Source organism: Cryptomeria japonica, chromosome 4 (assembly GCF_030272615.1).
Source record: "Cryptomeria japonica chromosome 4, Sugi_1.0, whole genome shotgun sequence".
Lineage (NCBI taxonomy): Eukaryota > Viridiplantae > Streptophyta > Pinopsida > Cupressales > Cupressaceae > Cryptomeria > Cryptomeria japonica.
Window position 1 is genome coordinate 512,045,149 of NC_081408.1, and position 11,698 is coordinate 512,056,846.

Sequence of the window (11,698 nt, forward strand, 5' to 3'; positions counted from 1 at the left end):
CCTACACTTCTAAGGGAATTTTAGATCTTGTGCACACTGATCTTTGTGGTCCTATGAAAGTTCAAAGTTATTATGGTGATAAGTACTTCATATTATTTGTGGATGATCACTCAAGGATGATGTCAATAATGTTTTTAAAAGAAAAATCAGAAGCTTTTCAAATGTTTAAATGGTACAAGGCAAGAGTTGAAAATGAAACAGGAAGACAATTGAAATGTCTTAGATCAGATAGAGGAGGAGAGTTTACCTCTGATGAGTTCAACTTATTCTGCAATGATCATGGTATAAAAAGACAAGTCTTTGCACCGAGAACTACACAGCAAAATGGGATAGCTGAGAGAAGAAACAAATCTATTGTGGATTATGCCAAAACCCTGATGATTGAAAAGAAAGTGCCACAAACATTTTGGAGAGAAGCAATAAGAACAACAGTTTACATCCTGAACTGAGTACAACTGAAGAAAGGAACTTTGACGACACCATATGAAATCTGGTATGACAAGAAACCTAATCTAAGTTACTTCAAAATCTTTGGAAGTAGATGCTATGTACACAAAGATGATAGAAATGGAAAGTTTGATCAGAAAAGTGAAGAAGGAACATTTCTTGGTTATTCTTCTAGAAGTAAAGCATTTAAATGTCTGGTCAAATCATCTAACAAAATAGTAGAAAGTGAAAATGTGAAAATTGATGAATTTGCAGAAAGAAATGATGAAGGAAATTCTAAGGAACCAGAAGATTATGAAGAATTTGTCTATGTTCAACCGAAAAGTCCTATCGAGAGAGTTGCTGAAGAAAATAAAGATGATATTTTATTACCGAGTGATGAAGAAGATCATACAGAGCCTACCGAGCCTGTATTAGCCAAGTATGTCAGAAGGAATCATGCATCAAGTCAAATTATAGGAGATAAAGATGATCCAGTGGTGACAAGGAACAAACTGAGACAGAACACATGTCTGATATTTGAATTTGAACCGAGAATAGTGAAAGAGGCATTTAATAGTGAAGATTGGGTAAATTCTATGACATAAGATATTGATCAAATCAAGAAGAATGACACATGGACATTGGTCCCAAGACCGAAGGATTTGTTGAAGACAAGAATAAAGATCGGGTATGTAAATTGAACAAAGCTTTATATGGTTTGAAACAAGCACCTAGAGCATGGTATGAGAGATTGCACTCTTATTTGATCAAGATTGGTTTTATAAGAACAAGTGAAAACAACAATATGTACATGAAGAATGATGAAAATGGAATATTGATCTCAGCCATATTTGTTGATGATATTATCTTTTGTGGAGATGACTCTTTATGCAAGAACTTTGGAAATGAAATGATCAAAGAATTTGAGATGTCATTAATCGGTGAGATAAAGTATTTTATAGGTTTACATATACTGCAAATGAAAGATGAGATTTTCATTACTCAATCCAAGTACATAAAGGAAATCTTGAAGAAATTTGGAATGGAGGACTCAAAACCAGTAAGTACTCCTATGACTACCAATTGTAAATTATCAAAGAATGATGAATCTACATCTGTTGATGAGACACTTTACCGATCCATGATTGGAAAGCTACAATATGTTGTTCACAGCAGACCAGACATAGCACATGTAGTAGGTATAGTTGCAAGATTTTCTGCAGATCCCAAGGAAACACACATGACAACAATCAAGAGAATTTTCAAATACTTGAAAGGCACTGAAGATTATGGCTTAGTATATAACAAGAGAAATGATTTTGATTTAAGAGTGTATACTGATGCTGATTGGGCAGGCAACATTGATGACAGAAAAAGCACAAGTGGAGGAGCTTTCTTTTTAGGATAAATACTAGTGAGTTGGCTTAGCAAGAAACAAGGATGTGTTTCACAGTCAACAACAGAAGCTGAATATGTTGCTGTAGCATTGAATTGTACTAATATAGCATGGATCAAGCAACTGTTGGAAGGTATAAATGAGAAAGTTACCAAGCCAGTAACTATATTCTGTGACAATACTAGTGCCATTAACATTTCAAAGAATCCTGTTATGCACTCTAAGACAAAGCACATCTCTATCAAATATCATTATCTTAGAGAAGAAGCTTAAGAGAAGAAAGTGGTGTTGGAGTATGTTAGCACAAAGGAACAAATAGAAGATATCTTCACTAAACCACTACCAAGGGACACTTTTGAGTATCTCAGAAGCAATTTAGAGGTCCTACCCCTATCTTCTACTCATTGACAGAGTTCGGTGAAAGCATCAATTCGATGAATCTACAGAATATTATGTGTGGATTGATGCTTATTTACACACTTTAGGAGATTTTCTAAAGGTGTGCAAAAAACATATACAGGGAACATGAATTGAAGACATAATGCTTTGATCGAGACTGAGTTGACACATAACAGCAAGGAATTCACTTCTCAGCGGAAGAAATCATGTTTTAGCTCTTTTACTTTTTGGCATTGTTGTCAAAGGGGGAGAAGTCTGATGACAGGGGGAGAGCATTTCAGAATCTCACAACAATCCGAATCATATAGGTCAAATCAATTGGTTTTGCCATCAATGCCAAAGGGGGAGATTGTTGGCATTTCAATAAGGATATTGAGAAGGTTGTTGATGATTATGGATATAACTGATTAAGGATGTTTACTATCTTAATATTATTATTTTGTCATTGATGTCAAGAAATTGATTTTCTAATTCAATATGATGTTGCCATATCTTAAGAAGTATGATTTGATGAGTATAAAGATGTCGGTAAAAGACACAGAAAGATTGTGATGAATAAAGGGAGAAATAAGCTATTCAATGGGCAACTATTACCGAGTTAGACAATGATGAGATCATGATGTTTAGATTGTTTTGATATCCTACATATGCTATTGTTTGTAAGGTTAATACTATACTATGTTAGCGATCAAGGAACCTAGTCGATAAACCCTAAGGAACCTAGTTGGTAAACCCTAAGGTTATCGCTATCGGTTAATGAAGGCGGAATGTCTACCGAGTGAAGTTTAGTATTTACCAAGTTGCAACCGAGCTGTAACAAAATGCATTAAATGATTAAAAGCATTATTTAATGAAGGAAGCTGATGAGATGGATTTGATTAAATGATTGGTATGTCGTGCATGAAGTTTGTTAAAGAATCTATGGCAATGGAAGATCGACAGAAAGATCTACAACTCAGATTGAACCGCAATACCTTAGCACAAGTTCCAAGAAATGTATGCAAGTTCCAAGGCGAGGTAAAACATTTTCAGATCAAAGGATACATTGAACCTGGTCAAGTTTGAAGATCTAATGGCTATAATTGATCATGGGATATGTGATCAAGGAGATTCAGTAGTTAGCAAATTGTTTATAAATAAGGAACTATTGATAAACAATGTATGCAGGCAAGTGTAAGCACATGGATGCTACATAGTGATTGCCGAGCACAAAATCTTGAAAACCTGTTTGATTAACAGAGTATAGAGCCTACCAGAGGGACAAGATAAGTCCTATAACTAGATTGTATTGAGCAAATAAGAATCTACTTTAGCATTTTTGATGTGAAGTTGCAGATATATTTTATTACTGTTATTTTGTAAAGTGACAGAAAATCTCTTAACCGAGTGGACTTAATAGTCTTATTTGCAAAACCCTCTAGCAAGGTGACATTCTGATTGTGTTTGAAACCCTTTAACAAGGTCACCTCTAACAAGGTGAAGATCCTAACAGATTTGAGGGAAATCCTTTAACCGGGTCACATCTAGCAATGTGTTTGTAATCTTTAACATGATTTCCTTTTAACCGAGCATACTCTAGAAGAGTATATTTCTTAGTGGGTCCGAAATCTCACAGTGGTTTTTCCCTATTTGGGTTTCCACATTAAATCTAGTGTTATGAGTGTTGTTATGATTATGTGTTCTTAAGGTTGCATGTTTTACATTTTTTATTACATATATCTGTTTAAGCTACCGAGGTTGAATCTGTTGAATATATTGAAGATTAAGTTTGTATGATTCACCCCCCCTCTCATCTTGTTAGCTTGGCATCTATACTTAACAATTAGTATTAGAACTATCAAGTGGGAGAATGAATAAAGCCTTGAGTTGGCATTGACTTGTCCCACTTCTACCAAGGCATCATCATCAAGTTCCTTTACCACAACTGAATCTGATGTAAAATCAACCTTTTTCCCATTCCCATAGTGAGTGATTTGGTTGGTAGAGAGAAGGTTGGTAGACAAGTTAGGAACATAAAGAACATTCTCAAATTTTCCATCATCCATGTCAATTGAACCTTTCCCTTCAACCTCTACTTGTGTATCATCACCTATGTAAATGCGAGGTACTTTAGATGGCTCCAATGAAGAAAACTGCTCCTTTGTAGAACCCATGTGATATGAGGCACCCGAGTCAAGTATCCATTGTTGTGAAGAATTTATTGTAGCCACAAATGCTTGCCCTTTTCTCTTAAAATGTGAGGAAGAGGAAGGAGATGAATCATTCTTTGTGGTGGCAGATGGCAAGTTGATGTTGTTTTCCTTAAGAAGATTTGTTAGATCATCAACTCTTTTTGGTGTGGCATCGATGCTCATCATGACCATACTTCTTGCAATATGCACAAGTTGGTTTATCCTTCTTAGGTGGTGTCCCCTTCTTGGAAGAGGATGAAAAATCGCCTTGTGATAGAGAGGATGAGTGTCCTTTTTACTGTTGTGACTTTGACTTAGAGTGCTTCTTCTTCTTGTTGGAATATTTGTCTTGACTTCCTTGATTCCCTTGATTAGCCACCAAAGCCTTGGACTTTGAAGACTTGAGAAGCCCCATGTTCAACAACTTAGATTCTTCCAATATCAACATTTTTGTGAAAGCATCAAATGAAGGCATAACATAGGAACTCCCCACTGCCAAACGATGAGTTTGGAAGCTAGACACAAGTGCTACATATTTTGGTGCAAGCTTGTCCAACAAGTTGAATATCAACTGAGCATCCCTTTTGTCAATTCCACAATCCTTAAGCTTTTCTCTTAGCTCATTTTCTTTGGTGACTTAATCTTGGATTGTATCAAAACTCTTGGGATCCAAGTTGGTGAGCTCATTGTCAATCTTGTAACCTCTGATTTCATCAACTTGACCATACAATTTTTGAAACATATCCCAAGCATCTTTGATTGTAGTACACTTCTCAATATGAAAGATGAGGTCATCTAATACATACTTACGCAAAGTTCCAAGAGCCATGCAATTATTAGTGAGCCATTCTAACTAAGCATTAGGATCAGCCTTAGGATCAAGTGGTGATGCCATTGTTCCATCTATGTAATGCGTGAGACCTTTTTCCATTAATTTGCTCCATACTTTAATTTTCCATGATGCATAATTATGTGGAGTTAAAGGTGGAAATTTATGAGGACTCATTGCAACAAAAAGGAAAGAGAGGCACAATCACACAAGACACCCCCCCAAATTCACTCAATCAAAGAACCCCCCCCCCAAAAAAAAGATGATTTGGCACTTTATACTTAGTGCGTGTACAATGGGCCACTTGCAAAAAATGGCAAAGTGGACTTCTAATTTCAAATTTACAACTGCCTTAATAAGGCCAAAAGAGACTCAAACTAATAAAACAAGAGATCTAAACTAAGATCCAAGCAATTTACAAGTACCAAATAGACCAAATAAGACCAATATTTGAAAGTAAAATTTCCACTCAAAATCTATGAAATCTGATCATATATTATAAAAGTAGATGAAAAAATATGCACTTTAAAAAAAAATGGCACTTGAAAAGGAGGTCGTATGAGCTAAAACGAAGCCTTTGAAGTTGCAAAATTGAGGATTGGGCAGGTACAACTGAGAGAATCCAAAAATTTTGAAAAACCTATGCACCAAAATCAGAAAATAACCAAACCACTGCAAAGAGCACAAAAAATTAGCCCAAATAAAAAAAATTGCACCAAAAAAGGAGAAAAATTGAGCAAGTTATGAGCCTGCAAAGTTGACCCAAAAATCCAAACTGCTCAACGAAGAGAGGTCTAATTTTTTTTCAAAAAATATTGACTGGGCCCTGACTGAGCGGCTGACTGTGCACTGTTGACTGGGTGCTGACTTTGCACTGCTGACTAGGCACTGACTGTGCCCTACTGACTGGGCAAAAGGTACGGACCTGTAATTTTTTTTTAATTTTTTCAAAAAAATCTTTTTCAAAGCTAGGAAAAAAATTTCAAAATTTAACTTTTTTGAAATCCGGAAATTCCGCACTGTACCGTTCGAATTGGGCAAAAAATTCCTCCAACACCCAAAATTCGATTTTCGCCAAAATAGGTCAAGTTTATACTTGATTTTTATGGAAACGACCCCTCAGATGTAATGGTGAGGTCAAAAACACTCTAAGATGCCTCCAAAAATGTTGTTCCTCAGATCCAAAAATAGAAGCCTTCCAAGATGTCTCCAAAAAACAATCAATTGAAGCCCCAATGGCTCTAATAACATGTGAGATTTTGCTAAGATCAAGGGCACAATGAAAAGTATAAAAGAGAGACAAAAGAATGACAAGAATAAATTGTATTCTCATCAATATGCAAATGATCAACTGGATTCACCAATACAATGAATATAGGCCTACTTATATAGGCAAGGCCATATAGATGTATGAGCACACAATCATGACATGTGGCTCAATGAGAAACAAGGGTAGGTAAGAAATACTAGGGGTAGGTAGGATAAATAATCTAATATTCCACAAGAGGTGGATGACCCACTGAATGTGGAGTGTAACAACAAAATAAGACCACAAAAGGTGGAATTTCTCCTACAAGCTCTATCCCTATGTGCACACTTCCCTAAGTGTCTCAAATCCAAACTACGAAGAGATGCATTATCCTAAGTTAACTTAAGTAAAGTGTAATAATATCCATAATGAATATTTATTTACACCAACAAATTCCAATAATTATATTTAATAACACAAAAAAAAAAAGAAAAAAAAAGGAAGGGGAGCAAAACAAAATTTGAAGGATATGATGACATATTTGAAAAATAAAAAATAAAATGAAAATGAGAACAAACCAAAAGAACAACAAAACAAAGAGAGAAAATAATGATTATCATACATAGATCTAACTAGAAGATAGAAGAAAAAACTATCAATTCAAGAAAAACAATAAACAAAGAATATGAAAATAATAAGAGTAAAAATATCAAAATAAGAAAGAAGGTATGTAAGAATAGTGGAAGCTATGAAATAAAGTGGAAAATATAGATAACTAGGTGTTTGTGTAATCATGCTTAGGTGGCATGTTTAGTTGGCTAGGTAGTTATGGTTAGTAGTTTGTAGGCTTGCGAATTCTATAGATACATTTTGTAGATGATTAGAAAAAATTTAATATTCCTTTGATAACAATGAAGATAGGCTCGCTCCCTTCCCACTCTGCAAGTTTTCAAATTTCAAATCCCTGTCGTTCATGGTGGACTCTGTTGGTAGGGATCTTCCCCCACCACCTACGGACCCCATTTTGGACTCTGCGATGCTGACACTATCTATCACATCCTCTCCTAGTCCCATGGTGGATCCTCCCTCCGGTCTGGCTATGATTTAGCTTGATGGTTCTTCTTCAAAGAGCTCTCTGGCCACAACCGTGGTTTCTGATCCTATACCCGACATGTCAATTGTTCATGATAAACAAAATATCATGGAACCTCTAGTTGTTGACATGAATCTCAAAGGTGGGAAAAAAGTGTTGGTCGGAAACACTGAGACTATGGACCCCAACATCATCCCCGTCTACTCGTAAACTGAGGAGGGAACATCTTTAGAGCTCCCTGATGTTGTTTTGGACTACATTTTGGAGAACATGGCTAATACACTACTGGGAAAATTCTTCTCCATGCACCCCACGGTGGAGATGGTTAGAAAATGGGTCAAGGGAAAATGGAAACTGAAAGGGAGGGTTTCTGTTAGTGCCATGCTTGGAGCCCTCTTCCTTTTCAAATTCACTATTGAGGATGATGTCACTCTTGTTCTCTCTAGATACTGGTCCTATGGTCAAAACAAATCTATCCCTTTGTCCTTGGAAGGTTGGTTTTAACCCAGCGACTGACTTACAGAAAACTGCTTTGATATGGGTTCGGCTCCAAGGGCTCCCCCTTGAATACTAGAATGAGTCCATCTTTAAATGGATTGGGAATTCCTTTGGTCATTTTGTTGGTGTTGATGAAATAACCAGAACCAAATCGTGCCTGGTCTATGCTTGTTTCTGTGTTCAAGCTAATGTGAGCATGAATCTCCCCAACTTTATAACCCTCAAATCCAGGTTTGGTAGCTGGACTCAAGCCCTGGTTTATAAAAATGTCACCCTCTTTTGCCAAAATTGCCGCAAAACTAGGCATATTATTTCTCAATGTAAAGCTTTAGCTCCCTTACCTCTTAAGATTAAGGGCCCAACCCTGGTTGAAGACCATATGCCAAATGCTACTCCTATTCATCAAGACCCAGTTGTGGGGCTTGTTGTGACTCCTACTCCTGGCCCAGACCTGCCTCCCCCTATAGTTGAGGACTCGATTATGGAAGAATACCCCTTTGCTGAGAGTATTATCAAACTTCTCAAATCTCTTGCAAAGCATGTGGACGAAGCCTCTAAATCGGCCCTAAATGAATAGTGCATCTCCCTGATGGCCAACTTGGTTTCACTAGTTGATCAACTGGAAGATGGTGAGATTGCGAGGGACCCCACTCTCGCCCCGGAGACAACCCGCTCCCTGATGGTGTTTCCCACTCCAAACTAGTGTATCCTCTCCCCTAGTGCTCCTGGTGCGTCATCCAATAGTTGCATGAATCCTGTTGATGAGGAATGGATTACTCAAAGACACAAGACTAGGAACACAAAGCTTGATGTGGGGATGAACCTTAAAGCGTGCCAACCATCTTAGAGACTATCGAGACAAAAGAAAGAAGCAAGGGATATTGCCAATGGCAGGCAATATACTTTGGAAACATCCATAAAAGGTAAGAAATGAAGGTCCTCTCATGGAACATGAGGGGCCTCAACAACCCCCAAAAGCAATATACTCTTAAGAAGTGTATTTTTGAAAATAAAATTATGGTTCTTCTTCTCCAAGAAGTTAAGATGTCTATGTCTTCCTTTTCCTTTGTTGCTGGGAAAGTTTGGCTTGGTGCTAAGTTTGTTATCAGTGATGCTACTGGAGCCTTCGGTGGCTTGGTTACCATGTGGGACCTCTCCCATTTTTCTGGTAGTCTTCTCTCCTCCTCGACCAACCTTTTGGTCTTTGAACTCTCTTCCCTGATGGACTCTTGCATTCTCATTAATGTTTATGCCCCCAATGTCAGATCGGGTAGACTAAATCTCCGGAACAACATAACTTCTCTAATACAAAATAATGCCAATGCCCACTGGTTGATTGTGGGTGATTTCAACTCTCCTTTGATCCCATTTGAGAAGTTGTGAGGCCTCCCAGAGTACTCTGACAACATGACTAATCTGGCCAACTTCATTGGTAGGAATGGGTTGATGGATGTGGAACTAATGGGGACAAAAATCACTTGGTCCAATATTAGGAAGGGAAAGGATCTTATTCAGGTCAGACTTGATAGATTTCTCATCTCGAGCAATTGGGGAATTAGTCCATCCTTGAAGCTCACCACCCTCCCCAGAATGGTCTCTGAACACAACCCCCTGCTCCTCTAGAATACCACAAATGTTGCAAGGAAAAGTCATCCTTTTTGGTATGAAATTATGTGGAACTCTCACTCAAATCTCAAGGATTGCATTAAAATATGGTGGAGCACCTACATCCCTGGCACGCCTATGTTCCGGATTGCCTAGAAGATTGATTTGGTTAAAAGAAACGTCTGGGGTTGGAATAAATACACCTTTGGGGATATCTTTGAGCAAAAAAATGAGCTCAATAGTAAAATGACTGCTATCCAAGAGCGCATTAATCAAGGTGACTTCCTTGAAGCTACCCACATGGAGGAGGCTGCTCTCCATAGAAAATGGAAGGAAAACTCCCACAAAGAAGAGCTCTATTGGAAATAGAAATCCAGGGTTCAATGGATCAAAGAGGGTGACAAGAATACAACTTTCTTTCACAAATCTGCTATTATCCATAGGCATAGAAACCACATCTACTCCCTCTTGGATGATAATAATCAAGAGGTCAATGAAGAGGATAGTTTGAGAAGTCTGACTACCAACTATTTTGCTACTTTGTTTAGAGGAGATGGTGACTCTGGGGCCCCTGTTGGGGAGGATCTTCTCAATTGCCTCCCACCACCCCTCTTGGTAGAAGATAACAACATCATTTTGGCCCCTGTTTCTGAGGAGGAAGTCAAGTCCTCTATTTTTGCTATGGGTTCCTTCAAAGCCCCAAGTCCTGATGGTTTCCCCTCGGCTTTTTTCCAAGATTTCTGGTATGTGGTGTGCCCTGATGTTGTTCTGGCCACTAGGGATTTTTTTCAAATCTAGAAGGCTTCTCCACAAGCTCAATTACACCTTCATTTCCCTTGTCTAAAAATCAAAAGACATCTAGTCTCAAGGATTTCCACCCTATCAGTCTTTGCAACACTATTTATAAAATATTCAGCAAAGTTCTTGTTAATAGGCTCAAACCTTTCTTGGATCCTCTGATTAGCCCTTCCTAGAAGGGTTTTGTCGATGGTAGACAGATTCTTGATGTGGTCATCTCTACTGATGAGATTTTTCACTCCATGGATAAGTGTCATTAGCTGGGGATGGTGCTCAAGCTTGACATCTTAAAGGCTTATGATAGATTCAACTAGAACTTCCTTTTCAAAGTTCTCAAAGCTATGGGTTTTGGCGATAAATTCATCAAACTTATTGGGGAATGCATATCTACAATCACCTACTCTATGCTTCTCAATGGGATTCCCCTGGAGAAGTTTAGGGCCTCCAGAGGTCTGCGACAAGGGCCTCCAAAGGTCTGCAACAAGGGGATCCTTGTTGAAGTGTTGGATTCTAACTTGAACTCCATGGTTCATAGGGGAGCTCTCATGGGCATCAAACTTGCCTCTACGATGCCTCCTATAGTTCTGCAGCAGTTCATCGATGACATTATTATTTTTGGTATCTCCTCTGTGTGGGAAGCTAAGGCTTAGAAATCCTTTCTCAACTCCTATGCTTTGGCCTCTGGCCAACACATTAACTATGAGAAGAGAAGAATTTACTTCTTTCACACTCGTGTCCAACTCGAAGATAAAGTATGCATAATCCTTGGTTGTCAAAGGGCCTCCCTCCCTTGCACCTACTTGGGCCTCCCCTTTACTGTTAAAGATGTCTCTAATTCCTTCTGGATCTCTATCCTCGAAAAAATGCAGAAGAAGTTGGTTGGCTGGAAAGGTAGATTCCTCAGTAGTGCTAGGAAATTGCAGTTGCTCTCCTCTTCCCTCTAGGGGATACCTATGTACTTCCTCTCCCTTTTTAAGATTTTCGTGGCTATGGTTGCTAAGCTAGAGAATATCCAAAATAATTTCCTTTGGATGGGAATGGAAGAAAAGAAGAGGCTCGCCTTGGTGGGCTGGGACAAAGTTTGTCTTCCGAAGGCCATGGACGGGTTGGGAACCTGCAAGATCTCAAGGTTCAATAAGGCCCTTATGACCAAAATTGTCTGGAAGCTTTTGAATAAGGATACACATTGGAGCAAGATCATCAGAGCCAAATACCTGGGTAATGGGGACTT